The sequence below is a fragment of the Mytilus galloprovincialis genome, chromosome 8, assembly GCF_965363235.1.
Source record: "Mytilus galloprovincialis chromosome 8, xbMytGall1.hap1.1, whole genome shotgun sequence".
Taxonomy (NCBI): Eukaryota; Metazoa; Mollusca; class Bivalvia; order Mytilida; family Mytilidae; genus Mytilus; species Mytilus galloprovincialis.
The window spans coordinates 31,139,807-31,155,939 of record NC_134845.1 but is presented as its reverse complement, the minus strand read 5'-3'; the positions used below and the strand labels follow the sequence as shown (position 1 = coordinate 31,155,939).

Sequence of the window (16,133 nt, the reverse complement as noted above, 5' to 3'; positions counted from 1 at the left end):
GATAATTTTTCTAAACATTCCTTATGACAACCGTGTATACATGTATACAATATAACTAATTTGTTGTCTGAGATTGAGTTCTTAAATGATAAACTTTAAATACTTACATTCTAACATAGCCGGGTTTTATACCAACAAGACAGAAATTAAACGACTCAAATGACTAAAAGACACATAGTGTGCTACATGATAATTCGACAATGGCGCTGATGATGTATTTCCGACATGATATCTCAACGGAAATAACTCTTTATTATTTATTTTTTGCATACGATGTACTTTCACAATTTTACAAAACTGCAGAAAATACTTACATTGCAAATTGTTTACTTCAAATCAAACTGGCATCACATAAAAACAATTGAAATCATGAGTAAAGACAGAAATATCATAATAAAGTCAAATGAATGACAAACATAGAAATACATAACGATACATTAAAGTAAAATATTGAGTATAGATGTATTTCTTATAACAAGTTAAATACCAAATAAAATTGAGAATGGAAATGGAGAATGTGTCAAAGAGACAACAACCCGACCATAGAACAGACAACAACAGAAGGTGCGCAATAGATCTTCAATGCAGCGAGAAACTCATGCACCCGGAGGCGTCCTTCAGCTGGCCCCTAAACAAATATATATATTCAGTGATAATGGACGCCATACTAAACTCAAATATACACAAGAAACTAAAATAAAAAATCACACAAGACTGACAAAGGCCAGAGGCTCCTGACTTGGGACAGGCGAAAAAATGCCGTGGGGTTAAACATGTTTTTGAGATCCCAAAGCTTAAATTTGCTATCTGTTCAAACGAAGAGTTTATTATTGTTGTAAGATTCGTTTGTTTTCGATTTGTGAGTCCATCAGATAGTTTTTATCATTTTTAATAATAGTTAAATAATGCATATACAATTAATCAGCCAATCTTAGTTACCTTGGTGTAGTTTCCTCATGCACATTGTCAATCAGTCAACAAATCAGTGTTACTCTGGTGTAGTTTCCTCATGCATATTGTCAATAAATCAACCAATCTTGGTTACTCTGGTGTAGTTTTATGTAGAGATGTTTTTGTGTTCTGTTAAATTGTTCCTTTTAAAATTGTTACACGATGATGACTGCTGTACCCATATTTTGACTATTTTATTTATTATGTCTGTTTAGTTCACGCATCGTTGTAAATATCACGGAATTTGATGAGACTGTCATCAAAGTGATTGAGTTAGCGCTATAAAACCTGGTTTAATCCACCATTTTCTACATTTGAAAATGCCTGTACCAAGTCAGGAATATGACAGTTCTTGTCCATTCGTTTTTGATGTGTTTTGTTATTTGATTATGCCATGTGATTATGGACCTTTCGATTAGATTTTCCTCTAAGTTCAGTATTTTTGTGATTTTACTTTTTCCTCGTGCTTATTGCCAATCAATCAACCAATCTTACTTACTCTGGTTTAATTTCCTCATGCACATTGTCAATCAATCGACCAATATTAGTAACTCTGGTGTAGTTTCCTCATGCACATTGTCAAACAATCAACCAATCTTAGTTACTGTAAATTCAGAAATTATTGCGTGCACTTATTATTGCGATTTCGTCATTTTAGACTCAAATGCGATTATAATCTTTGCGATATTGAGAAAAATCCTTTTGTATTCATATAAAATATTTCAAAATGCGAGTTTAAATTATCGCGATTATAACCCTGGCGCATTTTTCGCAATAATAAAATTATCGCAATCATTTCTGAATTTACAGTACTCTGGTGTAGTTTCCTCGTGAACATTGTCAATCAATCAACCAACATTGTCACTCAATCAACCAATCTTAGTTACTCTAGTGTAGTTTACTCATACACATTGTCAATCAATCAACCAATCTTAGTTACTCTAGTATAGTGTACTCATGCACGTGCACATTGTCACTCAATCAATTAATCTTAGTTACTCTGGTGTATTTTTCTAATGCACATTGTCAATCAATCAACCAATCATTGTTACTCTAGTTTAGTTTTCTCATGCACATTGTCAATCAATCAATCAATCATTGTTACTCTAGTGTAGTTTTCTTATGCACATTGGAAATCAATCAACCAATCTTTGTTTCTCTAAAATACTTTCCTCATTCACATTGTCAATCAATTAACAAATCATTGCTAATCTAGTATAGTTTCCTCTGACACATTGTCACTAAATCAACAAATCTTTGTTACTCTAGTATAGTCTAGGGTAGTGTACTCATGAACATTGTCAGTCAATTAAGGAGGCTCTCGGGTATAATTTTTTAGAAAAAAACTAAACATTTATCTTTCATTACATATTTTACATTTTTTTAATTGGCCCCAGGTGACTTTTAAAATGTAGATATCAATGAAAAAGTTCCAAATTATCTCCCTTTGGTGCAAAAATGCCATTTTTTGGCATTAAAATTAAAATATCTCTTTTAACTCCTCGGTGACCTATATTTTTTATTGTTGTTTTTGAATAAGCAGTACATAAACTAAATAATTATAAAATTTAAACGATTTCTGTAATTTAGTTCTTTTTTTATTTCGATATTACGTTTATTTCTTCTATTAGTTCTACAGAAAAAAGGACATTAACAAAAATGTATGATTCTTTCGAAGGCAGATAGTGAGCGAAAATGAAAGGTGACCCCATTTTTTTATTTCATTTTTCTATTAAGTATAAGATAAAGTTCATTTATAGAAAAATATAGCGAAATCCTATATTAAATAAATAAATATTAGACCCGCGAACCCCCTTAACTGATCTTTGTTACTAAAGTATAGTTTCTTCTTCCTCAGCTGTCAATCAATTAATCAACAAATCTTTGACACTCCAGTATAGTTTCTTCATGAACAGTTGTCAATCAATCAATCGATCATTGTTTGTTACTCCAATATAGTTTTCTCATGCACAACTGGCAATCATTCAACTAATCCTTATTACTCCATATAGATAAAAGAAGATGTGGTATGATTGCCAATAAGACAACTCTTTACAAGAGACCAACTGACAAAGAAATTAACAACTGTAGGTCAACAACCTGAAACCGCAGTGTCAGCCCTAAATGAAAACTATCAAATACAAACAAACAAACTAACGGCATAATCTGTTCCAACATTAATGACTGAAAAATAAATATCAAGTATAGTTTTCTCATGCACAAATGTCAATCAATCCATCAACCAAACTTTTTTACTCAAATGTAGTTTCCTCATACACAATTGTCATACATTTAATTGACCGGTCTGTGTTACTCTAGGGTAGTTTCCTCAGACACAATTAGCAATCAACCAATCTTTGTTACTCTAATATAGTTTCCAAATAAAAAATTGTCAATTAATCAATCAACCAATCTTTGTTACTCTAATATAGTTTCCAAATAAAAAATTGTCAATTAATCAATTAGTCAATCTTTGTTACTGTAGTATAGTTTCCTCACACACAATTGGCACACAACTAATGAAAACAATGTTGTTACTCCAGTATAGTTTCCTCATACACAATAGGCAAACATTCAATGACCACTCTATGTTACCCTAGTCTAGTTTCCTCAGACACATTTATCACACAACTAATCAAAACAATTTTGTTACTCCAGTATAGTTTCCTCATACCCAATAGGCAAACATTTAATGACCACTCTATGTTACCCTAGTCTAGTTTCCTCAGACACAATTATCAAACAAGTTATCAACCAATCGTTGTTACTTTAGTGTAGTTTCCTCATGTATAGTTGTTAATCCATAAAACATAATATTTTGAGAGGTACGATGGATGCCCGTTGCAGATTGTTTTGCATATAGAAAAGCAATGAACTTTTGATCGGGTTAAGCCATTCCAATTGGTAATTTAAAGTGTGCTTTTATATCTTATAATGTTACACAAATATCGGTCGCATGTCTTGTTCAAACATTTCATAGGTTGCTGATCGGTATCTGTCGAGGGTTTGCGTTGAAGGTCATACTTTGACCTGACCTATAATTATTTACTTTTTATACATGAGAGTTGCCTCATTAGCACTCATACTACATCTTCTTACTTATAAAGTACTTGTAACATAATTAGTGTTCCAAAAACTAAACTTAATACTTTTAACGTTTCTTGTCATTACATAGAAGTATTTTATCGAATAATTAGTCTACATATTAAAAAAAATTCAGCACAATTGAATCTTTACAAAATCATAGATTGAAGAATAGTTTGTTTAGCTTGATTAACAGTATTATACTTTGTATAGTGTTTTTATTAATGAATTTAAAAGTTTGTGTAAAATATGGTTATAATATGTAAACTAATCTTTTGAGTATGTGTTTGCCGAAGTAAATAACCTTACGGTAACGTTTTTAGCAGGCTATCAAACGAGGCGACAATAATATTAAGGATGACATATTGGATCGTACACGTATCTTCATACAACAAAATCTTCAAAAACTGACAAAAGGACATATTTGGTGTGTCTATGTCGATTTAGAAAATCCTTACTGTAAGACCATCATAAAAAAACATGTATGTATTCTACCTCTAAGATCAGATTGATCATATTGATATAATATAAAGACACTTTCGTAGATCTGACTTAGGATTAGGATTAGGATTAGTGACCTGAAACCATCAAAAAACGCGTTTTAGTCCTTAGACAGCTTCGTTGACACGGTCACTGAATTTAAAAGTTTACTAAATACTGTTGCAACATTTTAAAACACATTATTATCAACCACTACTTATGGCGATATACCAATTTTAATATTTGTTCGACTATGAAATACATGTAATACAAATAATAAGTTTCAAAATTTTCTTTAACACAAGATATCATTTACATGTGAAGCAGGATCTACTAGCCCTTCTGGAGCACCTAAGATTATCCCCAGTTTTAGTGGGGTTTGTGTTGCTTAGTCTTTAATTTTCTATGTTGTGTTTTGTGTTCTATTACTTGATAGATTTTCTCTTTTCTTTTAGCCATGGCGTTGTCAGTTTACTTCGATCTATGAGTTTGACTGTCCCTCTTATATCTTTCGCCCCTCTTTTATACAATGTATCAGTTGCATAATATTCCATAGTTAAACCCACATAAGCGTGTACCTGAAAAAATATAAGTGTTAGTCAAATAATGAGGATGCTTGCAAATTTTCACAAAAAATAAACGTGTTTTTGTAATAGAAAATTATTCTGCATATTCAATGCACTTTCAACAGAAAGAAAAGCACATTGCATACCACATAAGTATGAAATGGACAAAGACTTTGTAAGGATAAAAGTAAGCTACAGCACGTAATTATATTTAAAAAAATGTGACATGAAGGTCAAAAATGTAAATTTGACCTAATTAAGGGGACAGCAAGTAGTAACGTTCAAATTTTATTATCATACCTTATATTATATAGTAAAACTTGATTGCCTTATACGGAATCACGTGTCATAGTTTAATTTCGATGTTGTTTTTTTAAATAGGCAGAAGCGATGACCTTAACAAATTGCAGCCTCAATCTATTATTCTCCGGTGAATAACCTCGACAAACAAAAGCCTCCATCTTACAACCCTATTATTCACCGGTGAATTAACCTTGTCGTTCTCGATTATCAAGTGTTGACATTAAGAAAATGTGAAGTGAAGGTCAAAAATGTTAATTAGAACTAATTAAGGGGATAACAAGTAGTAACGTACAAATGTTATTATCATACCTTATATTACAGAGTAAAATTTGATTGGCTAATACGGTATCACGTGTCATAGTTTAATTTCGATGTTGTTTTTTTCAAAGATAGGCAGAAGCGATGAATAACCCTAATACATTGCAGCCTCCATTTATTATTCTCCGGTGAATAACATCGACAAATAGAAGCCTCCATTGAACAACCCTGTTATTCACCGGTGAATAACCCCTTGTCGTTCTCGATTATCAAGCGTTGACTCTCTTTAAATTCACTTCACGTCAGAGAAAAAAAAAACAAATATGGCAACGGCCAGGTTAAAAGTCCATACAAGGCTTGGAAATTCATCTAATGTCGACGATATGTTTTGACAATCTGTTAAAATATTTTTACTTTCATAGTTATATGTTTGCTCGTTATAATAAAACAATCATGGCCCATTGAGTCGGTGAATATCCAAAATGGTCAACCCAAGCAAGGGATATTCACCTCCTAAGCAAGTCATAATGGTATAATGTAAAAAAGGGGGAAATAGATCACATATTATAAATTACTGATGACGAACGGAATATTAAAGAAAATGTGAAACGTAGGTCGCTAAGGTTTACGTGATATAATCAAGGAGCAAAATAGGAATACAGTTGAAATGTTTAGCGAGGTAGTTACGTAATATATATAAAAAGATAAAACTCACAATGAAAAGTACCCAAAATTTTGAAATGTAAAGAAAAAAGTTAATATTATGGCTAGACTAAAAATAAATGAATAATGAGTAAAAAGTGTATTATTAGAATGTCATGGATTTCATATACCTAACGTTTATCATTTTCTGCTATATTTATGACGAATACATGTAATGTTGGAAAAAGAAGATTTCTTTTAAAAACTACTTTAAGAAAAGTAATTTGTTAGATATATGTATTGACTCGTACTGAATTCGCAAGCAAATCTGCCATAGCCTTGGAAACTTTTGGAAAGAATATATAATATTCGAATTAGAAAATCTATCAGCACAATTTAATTTCAGGACTTGCAAGTCCTACATACATATATGCAAATATAAATATCACACAATATTGCAATCAGTAGCAATAACAAAATAAACTGAATATAGAATAAATTTAAATTACAAAACTGTTCCAAATGCCACAAAATATTCTGTTGGATTCACTGTAACTGGGAAAACTATGTAAAATTATAAACATATTGCAATTAAAAATCTTTATATATCAGCAAATTTTTATTTCAAGATATTTCAGATGATATCACATGATTTGGTTTAATTCACAAAACTCATTCATATATTTAACCCGGAGTCTTATAAATCAGTTTAAAACACGAAGTTAATGTAAATCTGTGACTTTTTTAAACTACAAACAAAAATGGACGGATAGTTTCTGATTTATTAGTTCATTTAAACAATTAGTGATAAACATTCTTATTTTTATCTATCAAACCAGAAGCATAATTTAGTACTTTGCCAAGATATCAAGGTACATATAAAACTAAGATTGTGTCTTTCCTTTCCATCTTTAAGAATACAAGTAGCCGCTGCATGTCTCGCCAAAACTTAAACTTTCAATGTCGTATAAATCGGATAGTATACTGCTTACACTCAATTTGGTTGATTGATTGTTCGTTGCTTTACGTCACATTAGCACAAAAAGGCTATATCGCGGCGAGAGCTTATTCGACACACTTCGATATAGTTTGAGATATAGTTCGAGCTCAATTTGAAGTTATATTTACATGTAAAAAAACGAAGGTAAGGTCTAATTGCCAATAAAACAACTGTCAACAATTTATTGATTTCAAACACACATTAATATGTAATGAACGAAATCATAAATCGAATAATCAATTAGCAAGCTTTTTCATTTTAATTTTCATTACTTACACATTGAACAAAGGAAAAAACAAGCGTAAGAAAGACCTATATTCATAACAAATTTCAAATTCAAACCTTCATCCTCATTAGATTTAAACCATTCTATATAACTTATGACAAATATATAATAATGACTTTCTCTACAAAAAAAGCCAATTTGGTTGCATAATGTTGTAGTTCCAATGTTGAAATAATCACAAATCAGAAGGTAAAATACAAGATCTTCCGGACAGCCATTTTGCTATATCCATTGTCTTATTTGATTGATAGTTATCATTTAATAATTGACATGCTCTGCATAGACCCCACATGCCCGTTTCTTCATTTGGATCTGAAAAAGCTGTGTATTTGTCTTTTTGTTTTAACATTTCGGTATACAGTGTCTCATTGCCTCCAATTGTCTTTAATCGGTGTGCAAGATCTTTAGGAGATTTGAAATCTGAAACTAACACAAAGGTGTTGTTAGGTAAATGTTCCTCGGTGTTCGGAGCACCTCTCACAATAGGAATAATGTCAATATTTTCCCGGTACAAATGAAATATTTTTTCTGTCAAATAATCTTTGCATAATGAATTTTCAAAGGCAAGCATAAACTTGTAACGTTTACTGAGTCTCTGTTTACACTGAAAAATTGATGAACCTCGGCATGAATTCCATCCACATTTACCGTAAATATCAATGTCTATATATCTAGAAAGTTTTTCAACATATTCCTCCCTTCTAAATTTAGTCTTACAGTTACTTACTATCCAAGCCACGTCATATGTTTTCATTGCATATATCGACGAATAATTCTTTTTAGCATGTATTCTGCTCTCTTTTATAATCCCATATGGTACATACACATCAGATTCTTGGCGATAAGACATGGTCCAATCAAATTCAAAGTATTTAATATATTTTCCAGGTGACTTAAAGTTAGGAGCCTCGAAATTTGTTAATATCCACGTCTGATTAGGGAATTTATACGGCGGTTTAAAAGTTATTTCCTTATAAAAGAAAATCACAGCATCACTATAACGAAGCAAGGAACGGTCAAAGCTAATTTTACAATTATGAAAGACACATTTCTTTAAAAAGTCAATTTTGTAATAATTTTTTGGATAAATAGGTGGGGCATACAATAAAATAGTAAAATTGAATGAACTCTCATTTTTGGGTGCCGGCAGCATTTTTATTGGGTTGAAATTTGGATAATTTGTGTATATTAAATTCACAATTGCCCATGAAATCCACATCACAAGTAAAGTAGTACCTGTCCTTCGTTGTAACGAATTAACCATTTTCCTGTAAAAGAAAAGCACAAGGTATTTAAATACGAGCATTTGCTTCATTAACAGTTAGCATTATAGATACTTAATTATATCAAAGGTTTGTATCCATGGTATTATCCGGTTTCCTCCACCTATAAAAACCAACAACACGAAATACCACAAAAGTGCAGAAAGTAGGGTTAAACACCAGCAGGTCAATTTAATCACTATATGGTAAGATAAAGAAGTAGCCAATGGTGCCTGGGTCATATGCATTAAAGATGATGGCGGTTGAATACCAATAGATGGTAAACATCAGCTATATGTTATTCCAACAACAAGGCATAGACGTTAATGCGTGTGTCATATTTATTTTAACTCTAGCAACCTTATGATTTTACATGTAAAAGGTAAAGGAATCCCAAAATAATTGGAAAGTACAGCAGTCATCATCAACCAACAACAGCAAGTACTCCGCTGAATAGATGTATGAATCAAGATTCGAAACAACATTGGACACATAATTATTTACGGATGTAGATTAAATTAGATATTCGTGGTACAAAACAATAAAAATCTGCATAGTTGAGGAACAAACACGTGAATAATATCACAAGTTTTTTTCCCACATAAAACTTTGCATTATTCGGTAAATACTGGCTACTAAAACAATGTTGTTATGATTTCGTTTCCATACCTTTTTGAATTTTGATATATTAACAGCAGCGAAAGTCTTTGTATAATTGTATTTATTGGTCAGAAACCAATATTTGTTATGACGATAATGATAAATCATCCAATTAAGTTTGAGGACAAACGTCACTGCGTCTTAATCAGATAATAACTATTGCTTATTACGCTTATTTGATCATATATATTCTGATAATACATAAACTGCACACAGATGGACATTAATCGACATTCATCAGTTAAATCACCAATAAGAACTAGAAAATATAAGTATGTCAACACAGACTTGCTGTATTTGATTGGATGAAGGAATGGAAAAACAAACAAACATGTATGAATTGAATACTGTCATCTATTGTTAAAATACGAATGATCAATAAAATGATGACCATGTATAATTAAATCAATAAATCATATTTATAAACATCATACATGTTTGTTATGTTAAGACTTTATTGACCCATCCAATCAAGGATGGCGTTATATTCTCCAATCAAGGATAGAGTTACTTAAGAAATAATTCAAACCCCCATGAATTATTTCTATTCTTATAGGACAAATACGGCAATTCTTCTGGATCGAAGCGCTGTAGATGAAGGCAAATATTTGCCGTTCCTGTAAAAAAAGCACTATAACATTGACGTAATAGAACGGAGTAAACTGAAATAGTGACATGCTTAGACTAGTTACATCAACTCATTTAGAGAGGTTTGGATGAACAGCTTTACTTTTAGTACGTAAAAAGGGTTTATATCACATTTTAATTAAATAGATTACCAGAGCCGTATTTAACACAATTTTTGGAATTTTCGATTCTCAATGCTCTTCAACTTTTTAGTACTTGTTTGACTTTATAAATATTTCGATATGAGCGTCACTGATGTATCTTTATGAAGACGAAACGCGCGTCTGGCATACTAAATTATATTATTTAATATCGTTTGTTTACATTTCCCTGTTGTGATAATTTACGATTTCACAAACGTGCATTCTCCTGTAAAATGCGTTTATTCTTATGTCATTGTTCATTGATCTGGGCGTCACTGATGAGTCTTGTGAAGACGAAACGCGCATCTGGCGTATTAATTCATAATCCTGGTACCTTTGAAAACTATATTCAATGACGTCAAGTAGCTCGTAAAGAAAACTAGAGGCTCTAAAGAGCCTGTGTCGCTCACCTTAGTCTATGTGCATATTAAAGATTCATGACAAAATTGTGTTTTGGTGTTGGTGATGTGTTTGTAGATCTTACTTTATTGAACAATCTTGCTGCTTACAATTATCTTTATCTATAATGAAATTGGCCCAGAAGAGACAATGGAAAATATTTTGTAAAAATTTATAAAAATTTATGAAAATTGTTAAAAATTGACTATAAAGGACAATAACTCCTTAAGGAGGCTCAAGGGTATGAAAATTTCAGAAAAAAAATAAACATTTGTTTTTCATTTCAAATTTTATTTGTTACCTTTTGTAGTTGTTACTTATTATATGGTACAAAAATCATTCAAAACAAACAATTCGTGTTTGCCCCAGATGACTTTTAAAATGTATACATCATTGAAAAAGTTCCAAATTATCTCCCTTTGGTGGAAAAATGCCATTTTTTGGCTTTCAAATTGAAATATCTTTTTTAACTCATCGGTGACCTATATTTTTTAATATAATTTCCATATAAGCTGTACTTAAACTAAATTATTGTAAAATTTGAGCGATTTCTGTAATAAATTTCTTTCTTTTTTTTTCGATATTACCTTTATTTCTCCTATTACATCAACAGAAAAAAAATACCTTTACAAAAATGTATGCTTCTTTCGAAGACACATTGTGAGCGCAAATGAACGGTGACCCCACTTTTTTATTTTATTTTTCTATTAACTATAAGATAAAGTTCATTTATAGAAAAATATAGAGAAATCCTATATAAATGATTTAGACCCGCGAACCCCCTTAAGGGGTCAATTCACCACTTTGTTCAAGTTGACTTATGTGAAGCTCTTACTTAGTTGTACATTATTGCTATTAATAGTTTATCTCTATCTATAATAATATTCATGATAATAACCAAAAACTGCCAAATTTTCCTAAAATGACTAATTCACGGGCAGCAGCACCACAACAAGTTGCCCGATTGGTCTGACAATTTCAGGGCAGATAGATCTCTTGACCTAAGAAACAATTTTATCAACAGCAGATTTCTCTAAATGCTTTGGTTTCAGAGATATGAGCCAAAAACTGCATTTTACCCTATGTTCTATTTTTAGCCATGGCGGCCATCTTGATTCACAGGCTGGGTCATCGGACACATTTTATAAACTAGATACCCTTACGATAATTGTGGACAAGTTTGGTTAAATTTGTCTTAGTAGTTTCAGATGAGAAGATTTTTGTAAAAGATTACAAAAATTTACAAAAAATTGATAAAAATTGACTATAAAGGGCAATTACTCCTTAAGAGGTCAACTGACCATTTTGGTTATGTTGAATTAGTTGTAGATCTTACTTTGCTGAACATTATTGCTGATTACAGTTTATCTCTATCTTCAAAAATATTCAAGATAATAACCAAAAACTGCATATTTCCTTAAAATTACCAATTTAGGGGCAGCAATCCAACAACGGGTTCTCCGATTCATCTGAAAAAAAATTTCAAGGCAAATAGATCTTGACCTGAACAACAATTTAGCCCCTATGTCAGATTTGCTCTAAATGCTTTGGTTTCAGAGATATTAGCCAAAAAATCTACATTTTACCCTTATGTTCTATTTTTTAGCAATGACGGCCATCTTGGTTGGTTGACCGGGTCAACGGACACATTTTTTAAACTAAATACCCCAATTATGATTGTGGCCAAGTTTGGTTTGATTTAGCCCAGTAGCTTCAGAGGAGACGAGTTTTGTAAAAGTTAACGACGACGACGACGGACGACGGACGCAAAGTGATGAGAAAATAAGCTCATCATAGATACCAGGACTAAATTTTGTATATACGCCAGACGCGCGTTTCGTCTACAAAAGACTCATAAATGACGCTTGAATCCAAAAAGTGAAAAAGGCCAAATAAACTACGAAGTTGAACAGCATTGAGGACCAAAATACCTAAAAGTTTTGCCAATTACAGCTAAGGCATTCTATGCCTGAGGTAGAAAAGCCTTAGTATTTCAAATATTCAAAATTTTGTAAACAGTTAATTTATAAATAAAACCATATCAATGATAATTCATGTCAGCACAAAGTGCTGACTACTGGGCTGATGATACCCTCGGGGAAATAAATCTCCACCAGCAGCGGCATCGACCAAGTGGTTGTAAATAAACTCATCATAGATACCAGGACTAAATTTTGTATATACGCCAGACGCGCGTTTCGTCTACAAAAGACTCATCAGTGACGCTCGAATCCAGAAAGTTAAAAAGGCCAAATAAACTACGAAGTTGAAGAGCATTGAGGACCAAAATACCTAAAAGTTTTGCCAAAGACAGCTAAGGCAATCTATGCCTTCGGGCCAGGTGAGCTAAAAAGCACAAGGTATGGGAGTATGTTCAGAACAGCTCAGACAATATATTCATATGTTACCACGAGTGTGTATTCGTTTGAAGAACGTCATATTAGAAATTGGAAATTAACATTATATCAACATCGTGTGTATCAAAATCAACATATGCATATGCCTTTCCGAATGAATGTTGAATCTACACAATACACCGGTTAACACTTATCGGCGGTTACGTTTATTTGATTACATATTTTGTTAATACTGAACACATATAAGTTCTTGAAACGACATTTATCATTGATATCACCATAAGAATTTTAAAATTACGTTAAGACTTATGGATTTGACCATAAATTATGTTAAGAGCTGTGATATTGTTAAATAAAACTAAGATTTAAATACTTTTTTCACAATATTCATTTTGTGAATTAAATTCGTTGGAAATTTGCCTCTTTTACCTCTTTGATGATAAATAAGGACACACATGCAGTAAATATTGAATTTTGGCTGATCTATGACATTGAAACATGGGGATTACAACTCAAAATCGCCACATCAAAGTACAAGCACTTAACGTTATCGAAGGAACATTTAGTATTTACAGCTTAGTTATATATCATTATTGACAATATTTGTTCATCTAAATTAAATCGACACTGTCGAAAATCATTGATTTATGACGCAGAAGGAGTGTTCTTAAACGATATTTGTTAATCTTGTTCTGATACAAGATGCCAGAGTAGACCATAAATTTATTTAAATCAAATATAAGTTTTATTGCTAGTTAATTATATTGGCATTACCTACCAACAAAGCAAAATATAAAAATACAAATACATTCAGTTATTGGGCAGAATTTCAACACAAAACTTTAAGGAGAACTAGATTCACCCCAGACATTTGACAGTTTTGCAGCAAATAAAATACTAGATAATAAACGGTAAATTGGTGGAAACTCATACATAGATAGACACTTGCAACAAAAATGTAAACAAGAATTAGTTGATATATTCATTTGGAAAGAAAAAGCAAACATCATTTGATACAAAACGAAGTATTCTATATAACACAAAAGAAAAAAATCCTTGCAGATAGGAAATAACCAGCAGATTTATAATGTATAAATAAACTCATCATAGATACCAGGTTTGAAATTTTCTATTTACGCCAGACGCACGTTTCGTCTACAAAAGACTCATCAGTGACGCTCGAATAAAAAAATGTTAAAAGGGCTAAATAAAGTACGAAGTTGAAGAGCCATGAGGACCAAACATTCCTAAAAGATTTGCCAAATACAGCTAAGGTAATCTATTCTTGAGGTAGAAATGCCTTAGTATTTCAAAAATTCAAAGTTATAAACCGCAATGAGGGGTATTTGTCATTGGGACATAATCCGATGGAAGCGGGGAAAAACAACATAAAAGATATATGATCTGCAACAACGAAAGAAAGTGTCTTATACTGTATTTTGACAGGCAGATTTATATGTAGATGGGTTAAAGTGAGATTTTATTTTCATTATGACGCACTCTCACCTTATTTCAACTCGCGCAATAACATAGTTTTCATGAATTGTTACCGTTAAACAAGTTGAGTTGTGAACTTCTGTTCACTAGTAATACTGTCCTATAATTGTTTGCATTAAACAGGATGTTGAAGAGCAATGTATGTAAAAATGTATCGCACGTTATATTTTAAGATGTCTGTATCTAAGTTTGCTAAATTATATATCCCTCCTTCGACGCGGGTGGGATATAGGATAGCAATATGATATTATAAAAATCCGTGCTTTTCAATATCAAAAATAAGATTTTTGGCAGATGCAATTAGCAAGAGATAAGCTTTATACTTAATCTGCTAATAAATTCATGCATAATTAACGCTGTTATATCAGACACTGTTTTTTTCGGAAAGTTTCTTACAATAACGTCATAAGTGCACAAATTAATACAATTTGCGTAATTTATTTTTAAATACGGAAATAGAAATAAATCATGAATAACTAATTAAAAAAAAATGGCTATGCAACAAAAAATAAAACCTAGAAAACTACTTAATTTTGTTTAAAAAAACGAATACTCTAACATTGGTTCTATCTGGAAAATATAAGAAACACCTATCTGTAACAACAAGATATAGTTATACATTGTAACCTTTTGATTGTGATTAAAAGGGAGAGTTTTTTTTAAAGTTTTTTACTAGTTTTTGATATAAATAACAAGGTTATATTATACAGTTGGTTGAGAAAATCAGTACCCCTATCAGTACCGAATCCAAGATGGGTGTAGTGAGGTTTGCCCCTTTCATTACAGCTGAAAGATCTCATGTTTCTTACAATTATAATGATTTTTTAGTTAAAAATTGTGTTTTATGGAATTTCGCTCTTCTCTTTTTGTTAATCCTGTATCCGCCATTGCCTATTGTGAAATATTTTTAAGAAAATATTCGTAGACGTCATTGTTGCTCTTTGTTAATACCAACAGCTACATGTATAGAGTTCATATTTTCAAAATACGTTAACTGGAATTTAAAGTTGTTTTCAATGAATTACAGTTCAAACTTTAAATTTCAACGTTTTTGATAAAACATTGAAATTTGCTTATGGAAACATTGTTATTACTATGAGACCGCCTTTTAATAATTCCCGTCGGTAAATGATATCAGTGACAACACAATTATTTGAGCCTTTCAAAGTTCGATATTTTAAATACTTTCTCAAAACTATACTTTTAAAAAAAATCCAAAAGTTGGACTGAAGGACGAAGATATTATCAACCATAAGTCAACATAAGGGTTTCCAACAATGAACAATACCTATCATAAAGTAATTATAAACTTACCTTGATGAAGTGTGTATTCGACATTTATTTATATTATTGTTATCTTTTCCGACTTCCGGTTAGTGATAACATTCATTGTGAACTGAACGTGGAAACGTTATCTAACTTGAATCGCTCATTGAATATAAACGTATCATACATTTATGTACATGTATTATGATAATTTTCATTACGGATAATGTACGCGTATCTCATTTATTGTTTTTTTTATGGAACGAGTTATCTTTATCAGTGTCACTAAAACAGCGATATACAGTATGTCAGGGCCTCTCGATGGGGACGTAGATTATCGCTGTACACATTT

General features: G+C 31.5%; 1 long non-coding RNA gene across 1 annotated transcript; it reads right to left on the bottom strand.

Annotated features, from left to right (window-relative positions):
- Positions 1-6,658: 6,658 nt before the first annotated feature.
- Positions 6,659-15,959, bottom strand: LOC143085555 (uncharacterized). The gene is made up of 2 exons (XR_012981363.1): positions 15,830-15,959; positions 6,659-8,838 (listed from the first exon to the last, which is right to left on the bottom strand). It is a non-coding gene; the product is annotated as an uncharacterized LOC143085555 (long non-coding RNA).
- Between the last annotated feature and the right edge of the window lie 174 nt (positions 15,960-16,133).